This window comes from Dermacentor variabilis, chromosome 3 (genome assembly GCF_050947875.1).
Source record: "Dermacentor variabilis isolate Ectoservices chromosome 3, ASM5094787v1, whole genome shotgun sequence".
Taxonomy (NCBI): Eukaryota; Metazoa; Arthropoda; class Arachnida; order Ixodida; family Ixodidae; genus Dermacentor; species Dermacentor variabilis.
The window spans coordinates 243,413,097-243,431,479 of NC_134570.1; the positions used below are offsets into that span (position 1 = coordinate 243,413,097).

The 18,383-nt window shown below is 45.8% G+C and overlaps 1 protein-coding gene across 1 annotated transcript in view; it reads left to right on the plus strand.

Annotated features, from left to right (window-relative positions):
• Positions 1-4,395: 4,395 nt before the first annotated feature.
• LOC142576766 (innexin inx2-like) overlaps positions 4,396-18,383 on the plus strand; it is a 199,959-nt gene continuing 185,971 nt past the window's right edge. Inside the window, exon 1 of the mRNA XM_075687044.1 lies at positions 4,396-4,600. The gene's annotated coding sequence lies outside the window, so the exon portion shown is untranslated. The remainder of the gene's footprint in view (positions 4,601-18,383) is intronic.

Below are 18,383 nucleotides of genomic sequence, written 5' to 3' on the forward strand. Positions count from 1 at the left end.
TCTGTATCTAATCTGCTCAGCATGCAGCGCGCTCTGTGTTCATGGCACGATACGCCCCCATGTGATAAGGGCGTTACCCGCCTGTTCACAACGTGTATAAAACCAGTGCTGAATAAACGCTGGGTCTCACTTTTGCCCAGCAAGTGACACACGACGTGTCGTCGTCTGCTCCACTCGATGCAGTGTTAATAGGTTGTAGTACCCTGCTGTGGTTTTTTCGTGAACCATGTTTTAGAGGCGCTTTCACATAATGTTCTTTATTTATTTTTAATGCCCCTTGCATTATCTGAAAAAAAAGTTTGAGTCGATGTTTTATTGTTCTCATTTCCAGCGTTTCTAATTCACACTGCTGTATCATCTGTGTAACCGAGTCAGTACGGCGATACTTGGAGCATATAAAGCGTGCGGAAATCCGCTGAATCCTTTCCACTTTCTTTTTTAAGCATTTTTGGTGAGGGCTCCACACAGCATTCGCATATTCCAGAACTGGTCGTATAAACGTTTTGTAGGCGACCAATTTAATTTCTTTAGTCGCATCCGGAAGCTTTCTCCTAAGGAAGCAGAGCTTTTGGTAAGCCTTCGAACAGATATTCTCAATGTGAATACGCCAGTCTAGATTATGCGTCACTGTCACCCCTAAATATCGGAAACTCTGTACCTCGACCAAGGCATTTTCTCCTATATTATATTCAAATCTGATAAAGTTCTGTTTTTTAGTTACGTGAGTGTATGTAGATTTTTTAAAATTAATTACCATGCCCCAACTTTGGCACCACGAGTTTAATGATTGCAGGCAGCTGTTTAGTTTAATCTGATCTTCCGTGCAGGTTACACGCGTGTAAATTAAGCAATCATCGGCAAATAGTTTAATTTTTTCAGGCGGATCAACACTAGAAGGAATATCATTAATATACGCTTACAAAGTTCCTCAAATGCTCGCCACAAAAGTTTTGGCGCTATTTCACAGATAGAAAGGATGAAATAGAACAGATAGCGGATGGCGACGTAGTCGTGACAGAAAAAAAAGATATTGCAAACGCACTTAATCAGTTCTTCCAATCAGTTTTCACCAAGGATAGATGTGATAGTGACGATGATCGTTTAGTCTGCGCGTGTCATGTTTCCAGGTAAAGGAAGACAGTATGCGCGGCTGAAGATAGACCTTGATCAATCTTGCCTTCGACAATGGAAACACAAGCGCTTTTTGGGCGTCATTATTGACTAACGTCTACAGTGGCGACGAGCTGTGGACCGGGTTGTGATATCGATATCTTCGCGTCTCAATGTGATCCGTAGAGTTGCAAGTGAGCAATAGGGAAATCACCCTTCTTCAATGATCAGGTTGCACGATGCACTAGTGACGAGTCGAATAATGTATCAGCTCCCTTTAATTTCCCCCTCGATATCACAGCTGCAACGACTTGAGGTTTTGCACCGAAAAGGCCTAAGAAGGGCTCTTGGCGTTCCGCAGACTGCTCCTAACAATGCAGTACTTTATGAATCTCTATCGAGACCTCTTAGCCTAGTCGCTTCACAAAGGTTATTGATGCAAATTGGCCGCCTCAAACAGACGGCAGCCGGCCGAGCCCTTCTACAGCGCCTTCGAAAGAGATCTGAGTCTCGAGCGTACTTGGCACTAAATACTCTCGGTTACCTGGGCCTTGACGCTAGAGGTCGAACTAAGAAGTTGAAACCACTTTGGTCATTGGCGAGCCTCGATTGTTCGTTGACAATTCCTCACGTACGCGCTAAGCGGAGTTCTCCTTTGGCGACAACGCATTCACTGGTACTGGAACATCTTGAGACTGAATATGCACGTCATCTTCAAATCTTTACTGATGGCTCTGTGGACAAGGTCAGAGGATCTAGTGCAGCCGCTTTTCACATTCCCTCTTTGAAGTATGAATGGTCGGTTCGCTTCACTGCAGTCGTGTCCTCCACAACGGCCGAAAGCGTTGCAATTCAGGCAGCTCTAAAGAAACTACGGTTTGGTACACCTCAACCTGTTGTCATTCTTACAGATTCAAAATCTGCCCTACTGATGCCTTATGTCTTATCTCCCTACGCTCGGTGAACAATCTCCATATGAAAGGCTTCTCCTTACGATTCCAATGGGTGCCCTCGAACATAGGTATCATAGGCAACGAGATGGCGGACAGCCTCGCCTATAGAGCGCTGTCTGAGAATCGTTTGAGAAAAGTGCCTCAAGAGGACAAGAGACTCTTCAGAGAAGCGGTGTCGTGCCACTTCAGCTATTTGTGGAGCTCACCTCACAAGCCATGTGTGATCAAGGGTCTCAAAAGAAACCAAGCCACTTTACTGCTCCGCATTCGCACGGGCTCTGCTCGTACCCCTGCGTGGATGTATAAGGCTGGCCTGGCGTTGTCTCCATTATGTTGAACGTGCGGTGTGTGCGGTGACATAGAACATTACCTTATGTGCTGTACTGTGTATAACGTGGAAAGGAGTGTGTTATTCAGGTCCCTCAAGAAGACAGGAGCTCCTCACAGTTCTCTTCAGGATATTGTTTTCCCGCGCGGGAAACGGTTGTGTAGGAAGGAGGTCTCTCGCCTTCTTTTAAATTACCTGCAGGACACGGGTTTGGCCTCCACATGGTGAACTGAGGAGTGATCATTTGTAATTGTGAGGTCTGTGTCTTATTATGTGATTTATTTATTTTAAGTGTCGCTACGGTGGAGCAATTGCCGGCAGCAACTGCAAGGCTAATCCCACAAGTAGCCTACAACCACTCAACTCCACTCAACTCCACTCAACTTAGGTGGGCGGATGAGATTAAGAAGTTTGCAGGGACAACATGGCCACAATTGGGACATGACCGGGGTAGTTGGAGAAATATAGGAGAGGCCTTTGCCCTACAGTGGGCGTAACCAGGCTGATTATTATTATTATTATTATTATTACTATTATTATTATTATTATTATTATTATACCCTATGATCTCTACATGCTCTGTATTTCGTTACACTCCCTTCTGTAACGCCTTCAGGCATTGGAGGTAGAATAAATAAATAAATATATAAATAAATAAATAAATAAATCGACGTACCCCAGACAGCCTCTGGAGGCTCACTGGGCTAGTGAATTTTTGTTCACGAGAATCTGACTAATGATAATATGAATTAACTCGCGTTTGTTCCCTCACCCAATCTGCTCTCTTCTTATCCCCCCTTAACGTTACACCTATCATTCTTCTTTGGTTCTCGTTGGTTCGTCCTCAATTTCAGTGGAACCCTTTTCGTAATCCTCCAGGTTTCTGCACCGCACATGATTACTGGTAAGACACAGCTGTTATGCACCTTTCTCTTGAGGGATAATGGCAACCTGCTGTTCACGATCTGAGAAAGCCTGCCACGCGGCGTCACTTTATTTCTTTGCTGACTTTCGCTGGAGACAGCGCCCAACAGAGTGTCGAAGCGCAGGAGCCAAGTGCATCTTACTGGAGCATTGAGAATGTGTTGCTTGTAAAAGGCGCCAGCAGGAAAACGAGCAGCTGGGAGTTCTCGTCAGGCAGAGGGCGAGAGGTAGCGGCGTTGGGACCCTCGTGCGGCATGAAGCTGGAGCGTCACGGGCCGCGAGGGCTTAAGTAACCGAATGAAGGGACAAGCAGCGACCCTTCATAGCTTGCGTTAGGTATGCGAAAGAATCGTCGCTTTGTGCAAAAAGAATTCGGTCACATCTGCATTAAGTGACTAAATAGGCATCGTAAACGTCGCTGTTGCTTATAAAGGCTTCTCCAATACACTGCTAGACTCCAGCGTGGGATCTCGCATAAAATGGGGCATACGGAAAATTTGGTGTTTATTCAATAAAAATATTTCGCAATATGTCACCGATTGATAGACTCGTGCAATACCTACCACTTAACATCTCACTGAACTGACAACGCGAGAAGGCCGTGGACATGTTGCGTTGTGCGATATAAATGATTGGTCACAGCAAACAAACATAATTCACTCTAGGTGTTGTGGCTTTCTTTAGATCTTCCGAGGTGAGCAAACACTCGGGTACAAAGCGCGGCACGACCTGGATGAAAGAGCAGGAAGCGCTGTGGTCGCCCACGTCTTTTTGCGCTTTCACCTGGAAGACAGCAATTTACCGTCGCTGTCGATGGATCGTTCGCATTGTTTTGGTGCGAGGCAGGGAAACACCTCTCGCGTCTCGCGAGGCACGAGCGTCGTGTGCTTAAAAGGCGAGTTGCTTGGCCTTTCCGAACAGGTGCAACCGGCGTCAGAGCACGCCCGCATATGCGGGTCCTCAGGGAAGAAGCGCGCCGAGAAGTCGTGCGTAACGCCGGAGCAGCTGCGGGCTGCCCGTCACGTGGCCGCTTCCGCGACGCGCCTTTGTGTCGTCGTGGCGCGCAAGTTTCTCCTGCCGCGGCAAGTGCCGCTTTCACACGGGTCGAAATCGCCATGTCACACGGCGGTCCCTACGGATCGGGTCAACGACGTCGCGGCGTACCGCGCTGGAATACTCCCTCGCGTCGACAGCAGCGACAAGCATTTTGTTTACATGGGCGCCGCAGACTCCACAAGCTTCCCGACACCCACTGTGCGACGCTGCTTCGAATCGAACAGATCCGGTGAGCAACGTTTCACGCACCACGTGTTCGCACGGCGTGACCGTACGGGGCCACGCCTGCGCTTATCGGGAAGAGAAGTGACCTGTGCAGTTTCCGCGCTTCACTTAAAGCATTGTTGCTTTGCTATAATGCCTTAAAATGGCCTGGAACCTGAACACGAAATTCCTACTATAACCTTAAACACGCGAATAAGAGCTCCTATGTGGACTACCGCCACAGCTTTCAGTCGTTACAAAAATGACAATTTCAACGACACAAATATTAACTACTTTCAGACTCTTCCTTCGATAGTGTTACGGGTATGTTGCGATTTAGGGAATTAAATGAATTGCCATAATTAGTTGTAGTATTGGTCGCTGATAAGACAAAAGAGCCTCGCTTCCCATTTACATATGTGTTTCTACATGCATTTTCTCAAAGCATATAACTACTTTTGTCTTTGACTTACCCGTTCTATTCGCAAAACAATGCTCAACGATGTCTGGATCGATCATACGTTCGAACCTTGCTACAGCTCTGCTACTGCAGGCAACGTGGCGCTCAGCTCTGATGAAAAAGTGTTGTTACGTTATAGCATCGTAAGCAGTTCGTAATCCCAACATTACGGAAATTCACCAAACAATAACATCTAGAAATTAGTGGCGATGAGACTGTTATGATGTATTATATAAGAATCTAAAAAATTGGTTGGATGAAATACCATTCGAATGCTTGACTTCTTTAAATAAACACATGCAGTTTCTGTCAGAACATGAATTGAGTGAACATGTTTTAGTGCCACAGGAGCACATATTATATGTGACCATATATACGTTCTGGGGATATTGGCACCGCTAAAATACAAAAAATAAACATAAGCGCTACTCCGTTTACAGATAAATGTAAATACAATAATGTTTTACCGACCAAGCCAACCACTTGGTGCTGAAATAGCAGATGTACTTTTCGGACGTGAAATAGATGGAAATAATATTCGAAACCAAAAAGAAAAAAAGACACGCTGTTGCACGTGCATCGAATGTCTGTGTGTGGCATGACTGTTCTGAATGCAGGGTTCGAGATGGGGCCCTTCTCACTTTTTTTTTATGTCCGAGCGAACTATAAATTAAAAATACAAATTAATAATTTATCAGGGTTCGTTATCCTTGCCTTTGTATGAAGTCTTATTTTCGCGCTACCAAGAATGAAAAATGGACTCGACCACGTAACGACCCTCCTTCGTAAGTAAATAACTAATTCGCGTTTTCATTTTTCATCAACTAACCCTGGGCTCTTGGTTGCCCTATATGCCATGTGCCGTGAAAAAAAAAAACGGCAATGTGTTGGACATCCTTTGCAACAGGTCTTGGGCTCGTGCCACTCACGTGAAAAGTAAGTTAGCTTTGCCAAACTCCGTTGGAGCTAAATGGTCCGACTTGGCGACAATGCGTGGACGGCGATTTGGGCCGGTTGATTCGCTTTGCCGTAGACTTTAAGAAGTTAAGCAATGAAACAGATGAGGCGCAGAGAGCCTACCGCTGACGCAAATGGACTGGTGGCTGCTCATTGAAATGCAAATTAAATCTGTTGCGTGGTAGCTTAAGGATGTCATGAGTTTAGAGACAATCTTTAAAAACATCTAAACTTTTACTGTTATGTACTGCCACCTGCTCGTTGTACTCGCATATCCAAGAAAAAATTCAATCCTGCCACGATGAGCCTTCAGGAGCACACCTCGGTTTATCTCGCATACTCGAAAGAAATCAGGGGAAATACAACGGGAAAATGCTTTTAGCTGACGTCGCGCACCATGTCCGAAACTGTCGGCATTGTCATGGATGGAAGACACCAATAGCCATGCCGGCTGAGTTATTGGAACCAATCTAGCGACAATGGAGGCGCTTGCATCTGTTCACTACGAACCTCGTCATCGATGCCTGGCCTACCTTCGCGAACAAAGAGATCATAGTGGAGTGCGATCGCATTACCTGAGTAGACAGAAGTCAAATCCCTTCCAAGTGGTATTTCTACATGAGACACTATTATGTTGTAAACTCAATCACAGGAAATAGCGCACATGGAGGACTCATCACCGATTACGATGTTTACAGCAACTCTCACGCACGAACTTGTGCTGAACGAACTAGCACAGGAGGGATATCCGCCACCAACAGACGCGTGCAGCGTTTGAACAACAGTGCTCGCGGCACGCCCAGGGAGAGTTCAAGAGGTCCCTTCGTCGAGGATATGTTTGAGCCGATGTTTCGTGTGAGCTCGTTCCTATGGGGTCATGGTGTGTGGCCAAATTGCGGTCAGTGATGTAACGAAAGCATACAATTCACAGACTTTTCGTAAATATCATGCAAATGCCTCCTGTGAATTGCGTGAAAGTTGCAAACAAATTAAAGTAACTTGAAAAATTGTTGTTTGCTTCCAACTATTATTTATCGGCATTTCAAGTTTTTACTACCGGACGACGTACATTATTTATTTCTTTAACATGGTGTGGCCGTGTGACGAAAAGCGACCACACATATTTTTTTATGCAGCAACCGATGAAAGCTCATACGCTTCTCGAATAGCAATCATATGGAAGTCCTTGTCCGATAACGAGATCTTTCAGACATAAAATCCTCAACAGTCCAGACCACTTTTATCTCGCTTCAAAGAGGATTAGAAAGGCGATGCAACTTGATAGAACATAATAAATAAGATGGAGCTGTATCGGTTCCAGATGCCTTAGAGAAGGAGATGATCTCAATCGACAGCAAATATATAATGGTGACGTAGGAGCAGTTTCACAGGAAAGGTAGTTGCAACGACAGTGGAAGGAATGGCTGTTTTGTCATCTTCTGCGCTGGTTAACAAGGAACGGCTAAAAAAATGTCCTATATTCAAGCGATAGTAATTACAACCTTGTTACCGCTCTCTTTTGGGCGACTCGACAGCCACACGGCAGGACGCGCCCTGCAACAGGGTGTCTTGAACAGGGCGTACACGCTGTGGTGGGAGGAGTGCCTCAATCTTGGTATTCGGAAAAGGCCGTTCAGAAGAACGGCGTCCTTGGCGTGCACCAATGAAAGCTTCGCTCAAACCGATGCGATAGCCGCCCCTACGCAGAACATCGGCATACGTGTTCGACGACCTAATGAGCTGGGGAAACTAGTCGTGGCTATGTCAAATATAAGGGCGATAATACGCTTCCGTGTGGCACGTCGCAAAGCGTGCGGACTCCAACGCCAAGGGCTCCTTTTAGAGCTAGTCGAGCGCACGTGGCGTCGCTCTACTCAAGCGATCAAAATGAACCCGCCGAGGCCGCCTTTGACGAAGACGTGTCCTCCTATTCAAATGCTTGCCAGACTTTCTGAGGCACTTTGTCCCTGTTCCTAACTTTTATACACCATCCTTCAAGGAACTTCTTAGTTCAAGGAATGTCAGATCGCAGAATCTCAGTCTGACAACTGCAATGAATGGAATTTATTGATAGGAAAGACAGAGAGGTCGACCTGAGCTAGTGCGCTCTAGTCTGCTACTCTGCACTGGGGAAGAGGGAAGGGGAGTGAAAGTATTGGAATGGATGATGATGATAAGAGAAGTGGTGAGTGCTTATGTACATGAGACAGTTGCCTCGCTAGAGCCGCTCGTCGAGCTTGGTGTCCTGCAGAAACTCCAACAATACTTTTGTTGCACGCATTGAAATTGCAGTGTCAGGCCATGGGCCGAGGATAGCTTCCTCCGACAGTAGTTGCCTGCCAACGCTGGCTAAGAAACTGTCTAACGTCCTTCGCTCCAGCATATATGCTGGGCAGTCGCACAGTACGTGTTGCAGTGTTTCGGGCATCTGGCAGTGTACACAATCAGGGCTGTTCGATTGGCCGATGACGTGTGCGTAGCGACGGGTGAAAGCAACGCCGAGCCGAATCCTGTGTAGCAATGATGTTTTGCTCCGTGTAAGCTTCGGGGGCAAACAGAATTTACCGTCTGGGTCAATCATATGTAGACGTCTGTGAATGTTATCAGAGTGGGCTCTGTAAGCCTTTGCAAGGCCCTGCATGAGTGCCTTGATCATGGAGTTGGTGTCAGGTCGCGAGTAGACAATCCGTACTTCATCACAGGAAGAGGAGGCCGATCTTGCCTCACTGTCAGCGAGTTCATTACCAAAAACACCACAATGGCTAGGCACCCATTGAAAGGTGATCACGTGGCCACTTAACTCGGCACTGTGATAAAGTTCGACGATTTCCAGCACGAGCAGATAGTATGGTCCTTTGTTTAAAAAGTATTTTAGCGCCTGTAGCGCTGATTTGGCATCGCACAATATTGTCCATTTATGGGGTGTCTGCGTTCTCATAAAACGGACAGCCTCCCGTATTCCCGCAAGTTCCGCAGCCGTAGATGTCGATTTGTGGTCTAATCGAAATCGTTGAGTAATTCCAAGTTGTGGGATGACAAATGCGGCCGTTGTGGCAGATGGCGTGACCGAACCATCGGTATATACTTGTACAGTCCCACTATATAAAGTAAATATATGGGACAGGGTGAGCTGCTTCAAGCCAATGGAGGAAACGTGAGATTTCTTCCTAATTCCGGGTATCTGAAGCCTCACTAGTGGTCTTGGCAATGTCCGTGGAGGTGTCGCGGGGATGTCGGTTGCCTGGAATCTTGCAGGTACAATGCTTGCGTGACATGCAATAGCTTTAGAAAAAGCACAGTCAAGGTTGATGCTTGGAAGCGTTGACAGTGGATGGTGTGAGTGTCTGGTTAGCAGGCGAAGATAGGTTCGCACAGGTTCACAAGACCTGTATATGTCGATAGGACAAGCCCGTGCTTCCGCTATTGTGCCCTTAGTTGACGTGCAGCGTGGCAAGCCAAGACATATCCGTAGTGCTTGAGCCTGAAGGCTCTCCAGCGTGCGTATACAAGATGACCCCATGTTAGATAACACAGGCATGCTGTAGCGTATGTAGCCCACAAAAAGTGCCTGGTACACTTGGAGCAAACTTCGCTCAGAGGGGCCACATCTCAGTCCTGATATTACACGAAGAACGTGTATGAAGTTAGGCAGTTTAGCCCTAAGCGCAGTAACATGTTTGGCCCAAGAAAGACTGCGGTCTATTATCACGCCAAGAAATCTGTGGTGGGTGACTAAAGGAAGCGCCGTTCCGTCGACAAAGATTGGATAATTTGACATCGATTTGCGCGTAAATGCCATGACTGCACACTTAGTTGCTGAGAGTTGCAGGCCTCTACGGCGCAAGTACTTCGCCGTTATGGTAACCGCACGTTGAAGCCTTGCACGTACTTGTGGACGTGTGACCCCGGATGACCAAATACAGATATCATCCGCGTACGTACTGATACGCGCTGTTTCAGGTAGCTCGTCTGCAAGGCCCACCAGTATCATATTGAACAATACTGGGCTAAGGACACCACCCTGCGGAACACCCCTGCGAACTTCATGTCTATCAGTCTCTCCATCCGAAGTGGACATGAAAATGGTGCGGCCACTGAGGTAACTCTGCAGCCATGCATACATCCGGCCACCAACCTGACAACTGCAAAATTATACTCAAAGCAATGTGATTGAGACCACGATTGAGACAAAAAAATTTATGGTAGCGCATATAATTGTTTTATAGTTATACAATTTAGAAAGACCTCGAATGGTATTTCTATTACTTTCAACTCCTTAAACAGCCACATTTACACCTCGCCCTTTCTAGGCCAGACATTGCGCTTTCAATACTCGGAGGTTTCACTATCCAACCATCACGAGGTACGCCATACCAAGGATTTCAGTCAACTAACATCACATTGTACAAAGTTTAACTCGCGCTAAACGACACGCACCATCGGTCACTCACACATAGGTACGAGCTCTGGCATACCAGATGTGTTTATTTCCCAAACAAAATGCATAATACTCAAAACTTTTGATGCCATGGATTACCAAGCAAAATTCCTAATATCACGGCTTGTTCAAGCCTTTCGTTGGTACGTCCTTTGACGTTTAATGGCTATGCCAGCGTAAATTAAGATGCGCACAAACTACAACGTCTGGTGCAGAAACAAATGTTTTCATGATGAGAGTAGTCTGCAAATTGTGTAGCTTAATAGTTAGGAAGCAATGCCCTTCAGAATTGACTTCTAGGCTTTGACGCACACAGAAAATTTTATGCAAGTGCTCATCTTTGGCCCAAGTTGATGTGACAGCGATTGTGATTACTATCGAGGTTCGCCAGTTAGTAAAGAAGTCCGAAGGTGCTCTAGTGAAGTCGATGAAGGATAATGTGTTCCTGTGTGAGTTGGGGTTGAGAATGGGTTGTGCGAACGGTAAAAAAGTAGCAGTTTCGTCTGAAAGGTGAAACACCGATTGCGATAGCCAATGGATACAAAGCTACACGAAGTAAGAATAGTAGTTTTATCGGCCGTATAAACTTGTAAACATTCGCTTAGGAAGGAAGCACGCTTAGGAAGCACTGTATCGCGCTCCCAAATGTAAACGTGAACACATCTCGCTCGATAAAGGCAGAAACTCGCTGCCAGAACGCTGGAGTTATGCACCGTGGTTGTTAAGTGGCTTTCGTGTTGGGCTGTTAAACAAGAGGTCGCGGGATCAAATCCCGGCCACGGCAGTCTCATTTCAATGAGGGTGCACGTTATTATTAAGCTCACGTTAAAGAACCCCAGGTGCTCTAAATTTCAGCAGTCCCTCACTACGGCGTGTTTCATAATCAGGTCGTGGTTTTGGCACGTAAAACTCCATAATTTATTATTTTTAAAACTTTGGAGTGAGGAATCGTGGCAGCAGCAGCGGGCGAATTGGCTTTCGTGCATCTCTCGCTTCAACGCGAACGAAACCTCGAAAGGCGTCCGATGCTACGCGCACTCTCCAAATATCGCTTTTAAGATACGGCGCCCGCACGGCCGAGCCATAAGCAGCCCGCCCCGCCTCAACCCCGAAGGCGCTCTTCGCGCACGCGCGCTCGATCTCGCCTTAGTCGCGAGATCGAGCGGCGCTCAACGGCGCACGCGCACATCGCGCGATTTTATCGCAATTTTTTACGGAACCTCACGGCGACGCCGGCAACGCGCCTGGAGTGTTCGTACAATTGATATCGCAATAAATTATTCTGTGAGGCAGCCTTTCGCACGACAGCGTCTTCGATCAGAGGCTAGGTGTCACGAGCATCGAATGGGAGAACGCTACCGTTATGTACCACCGCCGGTGCTATTGGTACCAATTGGTAGTGCCACAGCTACCGATACCATCGGCACCACCAATTTGACCCAACCCGTGCCGCACAGACCTGACCTGGAGAGGCAAAGCAGAAGAGTGGGTCTAAAAATTAATCTGCAGAAAACTAAAGTAATGTTTAACAGTCTCGGAAGAGAACAGCAATTTACAATAGGCAGCGAGGCACTGGAAGTCGTAAGGGAATACACCTACTTAGGGCAGGTAGTGACTGCGGATCCGGATCATGAGACGGAAATAATCAGAAGAATAAGAATGGGCTGGGCTGCGTTTGGCAGGCATTCTCAGATCATGAACAGCAGGTTGCCATTATCCCTCAAGAGAAAAGTGTATAATAGCTGTGTCTTACCAGTACTCACCTACGGGGCAGAAACATGGGGGCTTACGAAAAGGGTTCTACTCAAATTGAGGACGACGCAACGAGCTATGGAAAGAAGAATGATAGGTGTAACGTTAAGGGATAAGAAAAGAGCAGATTGGGTGAGGGAACAAACGCGAGTTAATGACATCTTAGTTGAAATCAAGAAAATGAAATGGGCATGGGCAGGACATGTAATGAGGAGGGAAGATAACCGATGGTCATTAAGGGTTACGGACTGGATTCCAAGGGAAGGGAAGCGTAGCAGGGGGCGGCAGAAAGTTAGGTGGGCGGATGAGATTAAGAAGTTTGCAGGGACGGCATGGCCACAATTAGTACATGACCGGGGCTGTTGGAGAAATATGGGAGAGGCCTTTGCCCTGCAGTGGGCGTAACCAGGCTGATGATGATGATGATGATGATGATGGTGCCGCACAGTGGGGCCACCGGTACCACTGTGCTATACCACTGGCGGTACCACCAATACCCAAGATACTGCCGGCATTGGTACCCGGTACCAGACCTACCTTCGGAGTCGCAGCACTACTAGTAACAGTGGTACCACCGGCACTACTGATCCCATGATAGCACCAAAGATACTGATACCAACGGTAGTATTGACACCACTGGCACGATATCTATCTGCTGGGCCAGCGCACTAGTGGGGCTCGTGCTACCACCGATACGACCAGTGGCATGGTGACACCACATGCAAGAATAACAGGGAGTGCATTGGTACTACCGGTACTAATATTACAAGAGCACCGGTGCGGATACAACTGGGAACCCCGTCATCAATGGTACCAGATCTATCTTCAGGATTGGCGCATCGTTAGAAATAGCGTCGGTGTCACCGTCACCGCATGGAGGTATTATCGGGCCCACCGTTCCACCAATACCAAATCTATTTTCGAGATTTTTAAGGAGAAATCCTTATGTGGCTTGCTGGAATAGCTCATACCTAAAGAACGCGGCGTCTAGTCGAGTGGTAAAAAAATTTTCATCGTGAGCAATGCCTAATACCCTCGGAAGCCATGCCTCATACACCCATGAGCAAGCAAAGAATACAATGGCTCATACTGTCTTATGGCAGAGGCTACAAGCGCTCAGCAAAGTGAAGCGAAGCATGCATACATCGATCGAAATCGCCCATACAACACACGAAACAGCACGCGTTTCAATAAAGAATAAGCTGAAAGCAAGCATTTGAACAATCAGTACAGCATGGCAACTCCCCTCCCCCTCAATCAGAAATAGGCTACGGCCGAGGATGGTCGCCAAGCGAGAAACAAGGTGTGACACGCGAAGCGGCGGGAACAAGGCTTTCGACCGTGAGTGATACTTTGGCTTGCTGAGAGGATACGACTAAAAGTCGAAGAGAAACGTCGTGGCGCTAATTTGTCCCCACTATACGATCGCGCTAAGCCGCAGCTAAGCGCTGATAACGAGCCGAAGAAGCCAAGCTGCGAAAGCAACCACGCTGCAGCGTGAGACGGCAACGTACAGAGGAGGCCGAAGCTCGCAGGCTTGACACACGTTTTCTTCACACTGCGGCTCGCTTGCCTTGCAAGAACTCCGCCGATAGCGTGGCTTCATGCATTACCCAGCGAGATCGTCAGGCTTTCGCCTTCATACGTGTGGAGTCATATGTGGAGTCCAACATGCTGCCGAGTTTTGTTATTGCCAGCTTTCAAGTTTATTTGCTTACATATACAAGCATCTTATAGAAAATGCGAGTCGTAAAAAATAGTCAAAAAGCTTTTGGACTCATTGGCTAAAGCTAGCAACAGGTTCAATATATATATATATATATATATATATATATATATATATATATATATATATATATATATATATATATATATATATATATACAACGAGAAGAAAGGGGGTTAACCGAGGGGCCCGATTTTTATTAGTCATATCATAGGAAGCCAACAAACACTGACACCAAGGACAACATAGGGGAAATTACTTGTGCTAATAAATGAAGTAATGAAACGATAAATTAATGGCAATTAAAGTGGATGAAAAGACAACTTGCCGCAGGTGGGAACCGAACCCACAACTTTCGCATTTCGCGTGGGTTCGATTCCCACCTGCGGCAAGTTGTTGTTTCATCCACTTTAATTTCCATTTATTTATCGTTGCATTACTTCATTTATTAGCACAAGTAATTTCCCCTATGTTGTCCTTGGTGTCAGTGTTTGTTGGCTTCTTAGGATATGACTATATATATATATATATATATATATATATATATAATATACGCAGGAAAGGGACGACGAACTTTTTGGAAGACTTCTTCCACTGTACTCTGACGAAGGCTGCTCCACCAGCCGAAAACGTTAAGTAAAAGAAGTCTTCCAAAAAGTTCGTCGTACCTTTCCTGCGTATGTTACGTCGGGTCCTGCGTGCTGAACTTTGAAGAAAACCCCTATATATATATATATATATATATATATATATATATATATATATATATATATATATATATATATATATATATATATATATATATATATATATATAACATGGAATACGACAGAGCAACTTTCAGTAGAAACCATGGAAGTTTCCAGTTAGCAAATGGTATACGTGTAACCAAAAGTTGACATAACAATTGAAGAGCATAAGTAAGTAAATTTGAGGTTACCGTAGAAACATATACACGACAATAGAGATAACCAATGGTACCCTAGAAATATCGAGCTTCTTTGTTGTTTAAGAAAAATAATAAGAAACACGAGATCAAACGAGCACTGTATTCAGGCACAATATCTAAGTTTGTCACAAAGTAACAATTAAAACAGGTTTGCGGGACAAATTGAGATACAGTACAAGCAATCATAGCAGTGAAATAAAATACCGTTGAATTTGGCCAGTAGGTGTCCCTGATCATTCTAATGCTAATGGTAAACTATTCCACATTTTAAGTCCTTTAAATTGTTCCTGTCGCTTCCCGCAAATATTAGTTAAAGAAGGTAAGTTGAAATAACATCTTGGGGGACGAGAAGACGTAGGAAATACGCACGAGTGAAATGAGAGTAAATGAGTTCACTGTGTTGCGGAGTGAAACGGCCATTTTCAATACTATAGCGTGCTTGGGTAATAGGCTTTTTTGTGTTATAATTCAAAGCGCGCGTTTTTCAAGTCGTCGGACCGGTGCGAGGTAGCTACTGTACGTCCAGCCCCAGTCTTCTGTATAACTTATTATTTCGGTATGTATAAGGCAAAGATGCAACATACGCAAAACGTCATGTTTGATATGCTCTCGGGCTTGTGTCAATACGTAACTCCCAGATGCGACCTCTGCGCAGGTAGAGTTGAAGTGGTGGCTCCAGCGTATAGAACTTTTCATCGGGCGAGGAGGAAAGCGCGCGCGGAGAGCCTTTCCTCCTCTCTGGCTTGGGCGATCCGGCGCGGCGCTGCTTGAATGTATTGCTGTCGTATGCTGCGGAACGATTTCGAGATGTTTTAGATGGTACTTTGTGAAATTTACGCCATGTCCGTTCATATAAGATCGTCAGGGAAGCCTTTCGGTGCATCGGTAACTACAGTAGGCGGAAATATGTCTGTCTTGGGGGCGCAAAAATGTGACGCGCTTTATCAGCCGCGGTGTACGCACATTATCAGTCACGGTGTGTATGTGTTGTGAACTATTTTGCTTATATCGGTTTTAATTCAACAAAGACACCCGGTGTCTCTTTATTACCAGCATTAAATGATAAATCAGCTCACTCTCTGATCGCTTGGCGTAGGGAGTAAAACATAAGAGCGCATGCTCGTGCACGGCCAAGCGGCGGGCGCTATCAAATATTTGTGATCACCGGCATCGTTCTGGCGCATTTCAAGTCTAGTAGGCTTGAAATTACTATATGTATGCGCTAGCCTTCCTGCATGAGGCCGATGGCGCCGCTCAACACAGCGATCGCTGCGGTTGGTGAACCAGCACGATACAAATGTAAGCTGTGTGCTTCAGCATTGCCTTTTTGGCCTGTATACTGCCATAATATATGAGAGGGATCGCATAAAAAGAATGCGATGGCTATTTTTTAGAATAAAATTTCCTTAATACGTGTGAGTGTGTCGTAGACAACGAAATGAACGCAACCGAAAAAAGAAATTCGGTTATCATCCTCTTTCTCGAAAAAGCAAGAGAAAACGGGCTAACGCCGCAATACGACCTCGCACAGTCACGCCGCACAACGTTTATAGATATATAACCGCTGATGCCGTATGCTTAGACAATGCGGTATATAGAACAAAGATATCTGTAATCCAGCACCTACCACTGCTTAGGATGCACACGCAGTTCGTAAACAGTTCCTTTGCTGGCCAAGCTTCATTCAGACTGTAAGGTATGCTGCTATTACTTGCCAAAACTATTTTATTCAGGGGTGGAAACCTCATCCATCGAACCAAGCAGTCATGCAATGTAACCTGCAGCGAACAGTTCGAACGTTTGTCAAAGTATAACATCACAGCTCCTATAGTAGCAGAGCGGAACCCACGCCGCTACGATCGTCGCGTATGTTTCATGGCTCCTAAACCGCAGCTTAGAATTAGAGGATAATACTGCAATAATGTCACATTATATAGTGAATGGAACATTCAAAAATAGACAATTGGTCTCCGAGGCTGATTGTAGGCTCAAATATGCGCGCACACATCGCGCTGCGTGTTTTGTCCACCTCAACGCCAGCAGAAACTCCGGCCATGATGCCTTAAACCACTTCAGCACGTCTCACAGAACCGTTTACCACGTAGAAGACGCACGTCGTACTAAACAGACCGCACGACCGCGAAAACGAACGCCAGAATCTACCGCCGAGCGTGTACCTGCCATGCAAAACACCGCTTTCACCCAAGCCAGTATGGCGCTGCTCATAGGCGGCGCCACTGCGTGCACAATATGGCGGCGCCTACGAAAAAACGGTCTATCATATTCGTAAGAAAACTGCATTGACAAAACTGCGTTGAGAACTACAGGCCAGTTCCCTTGACTAGCATTACATGTAAAACAATGGAACACGTTATATGCAGTTGTATTATGTCGCATCTAGTTAAACACAACCTATTAAATGCAAACCAACACGAATTTCGGCAGGGTTTTTCTTGTACTGCGCAGCTTGTAGAATTCGCTCACGATTTGGCCCCGGTAATAGACAAAAGGCAGATAGTTGATTGCATCTTTCTAGATTTTCGTAAAGCGTTTGACGTTGTGGCTCATGACCTTCTTATTAGCAAATGACACGCCCACAAATTGCACAAAAGGGTAATTGCATGGAAATCTGAATACCTTTCACATAGACAACAGTCTCTTTTTCTCAATGGCATTTCCTCTGATCTTGCTGCAGTGACCTCTCGAATACCCCAAGGCTCGGTCTTGGGTCCTCTCTTATTTTTATTGTATATAAATGATGTTACTAGAGGCATTACGCCATCTCTCCCGCCATCATACACTGCAAAGTGTATAGGGTTATTGATAGCGATTGTAATATTTATGCACTTCAGAGTGATTTAGATAAAGTTTCAACTTGGTGGGCGAAATGGGAAATGTCGCTTAACGTTTCAAAATGTTTAAACAGCACCTTTACAAGAAAACATTCATACAAGGCGTATGAGTACAAATTAGATATCGTTACTCTAGGCAGGATTACGGAATGCAAATACATAGGAGTTTTGTTTACCTCGGATTTCAGGTGGAACAGGGCAGGTACAGGAGGTAAGAAGGAAGGCGGCCCGAAAATTGGGCTTCCTACGTCAAGATTTTGGCCATATACCTAGTAAATTGAAAGAACGGCTTTATTTCACTCACGTACGTTCGGTACTTGAGTAAGCGTGTATCTGCTGGGATCCTTATACGTGTCAGTTTAGTCGATTTACTCGAAAAAATACTGAATAGGGCGGTTCAATTCGTTTGGGGGAATTACGACAAACACCTCAGTATCACCGAAAGCAAGCACAGACTTCATTGGCAGGAGCCAAACGATAGAAGGAATTTGCTTTAGTAAGATCTTGATGAGGGCTTGTTGGTTAATACTTAGAACTGAGGTGAAACGGCGCGAAAAGGACGAGGACACAAGGAAACAAATACCACAGACAAGCGCTTGTCTGTGGTATTTGTTTCCTTGCCTCCTCGTCCTTTTCGCTCTGTTTCACCTCAGTTCTAAGATAGAAGAAAGGGC